The sequence below is a fragment of the Ailuropoda melanoleuca genome, unplaced genomic scaffold (genome assembly GCF_002007445.2).
Source record: "Ailuropoda melanoleuca isolate Jingjing unplaced genomic scaffold, ASM200744v2 unplaced-scaffold841, whole genome shotgun sequence".
NCBI lineage: Eukaryota > Metazoa > Chordata > Mammalia > Carnivora > Ursidae > Ailuropoda > Ailuropoda melanoleuca.
In genome coordinates, this window is record NW_023253781.1 from 1 (window position 1) to 1,521 (window position 1,521).

Consider the following 1,521-nt stretch of genomic DNA (forward strand, 5'->3'; position numbering starts at 1 on the left):
CTGAATTAAGGGGACATGGAGGGGGAGGGGAAAGAGCAAGTGGCTGTGGTAAAAGGCTGCCCAGGGGAAGAAAAGGTTCTGGTGGCCAAGAGGCACTCGGGGATGAGTGGGAATGAACAGAAACTGAAGGAGTCTTTGGGCTAAGAAGTGGAGGATCCTGGGTCAGAGGAACTGGGGTAGCCAGCAAGGACATGGCAGGAGTAGCAACATCCACAGGCTCCCCGCATGGCTGGTGGGCTCCAGCAGGCGCTGATTTGTACACCTCACCCGGGGGGTCTTGACATAAGAGCTGATGAAAGCCACCCTTGTCAGGGAGCCTCCCCAGGCAGCTGCAGAGACAGGAGGCACAAGCTGCAGCTAGAAGCTGACAGGGCAAGGAGGGCAGGGCAGGTTGGGCGGAGGGTTAGGGTTAGGGTTAGGGTTATGCTGACTTCACAATCCCTGCTATTCCTAACCCCAGAGCTTTAGCCACACCTTGTTCCCATGGTTCCCCCTCCCAGGGCTCCCTGTGGCTCCAGGGTCACATCATAGGCTCCCAGACAAAGGTGGGTCAAGGAGAAGGGGAAAGATTCTTTACCTTTGCAAAAGTGAAATCAGGCTGCGAGCTCCCTCCAGTTCTTTCAGGCAACTTCTGCAAGCTGGAAATAGGAAACTGGGTTACGGTGGTGAAAATAAGGGCTTGAGGGTCTTACAGAAGGCTGAGTGCAATGTCCCTTTAGGGGGAGACTGTTGGGTGATTAGACTATGGAGCCCAAGCATCAGTGCTTAAAGCCGTATGATTCCTCACAGTGATGGGAAGGCCTATAATGGCCTATGACAAAGCACTCTCCCATCCATCACCCCCTGGAGCCCTCACAACTGCCTAGTTGGAGAGAAAGGATAGGGGTCACAAAGAAATCTGAGCAAAGTTAAACCACTTATCTACAGTTGGACCTGGAGGTTCCACCTCTTAATCCAGGCATTACTGGTCCACTGCAGCCCACACATCCTTGCCAGCCAATACCCATTTCAGCCCCTATCAGCTTCTTTCCAAGCGTAGAATCTGGGAAGAATACAGTATCCGATCTCCTTCCCAGGAGCCCCTCCAAGGGCTTTGTTTCCTGAGGGTAGGTCTCTGCCCCTAGCATCCTCAGAGACCATGGAGCTGGACCCTTAGGGGAAAGAGAGAAGGAAGATAACTTGGGGCACACAGGGCTAAATGACATAAGCTTACCTTTCAAAGCTTCGCTTTTCTTCTTACTCCTGCTCCTCTTCCTCAGCTCCACTTGATGCTAAAAGAAAAGACGAGGGGCTGGGACTCAATTCTCTGTTCTCTCTAGATGGTCTGCAAAGGCTNACTTTTCTTCTTACTCCTGCTCCTCTTCCTCAGCTCCACTTGATGCTCAAAGAAAAGATGAGGGGCTGGGACTCAATTCTCTGTTCTCTCTAGATGGTCTGCAAAGGCTCACTTTTCATGGACAATATGAACATCTACATTCTATATGTATACATCTAATGGGGGTCTGTGGTTTTCTTTCCTTT

General features: G+C 51.4%; 1 long non-coding RNA gene across 1 annotated transcript; it reads right to left on the minus strand.

Annotated features, from left to right (window-relative positions):
- Window positions 1-6: 6 nt before the first annotated feature.
- Window positions 7-1,343, minus strand: LOC117800849. Its single transcript, XR_004623192.1, has 3 exons — window positions 1,214-1,343; window positions 578-638; window positions 7-329 (listed from the first exon to the last, which is right to left on the minus strand). It is a non-coding gene; the product is annotated as an uncharacterized LOC117800849 (long non-coding RNA).
- Window positions 1,344-1,521: the final 178 nt, after the last annotated feature.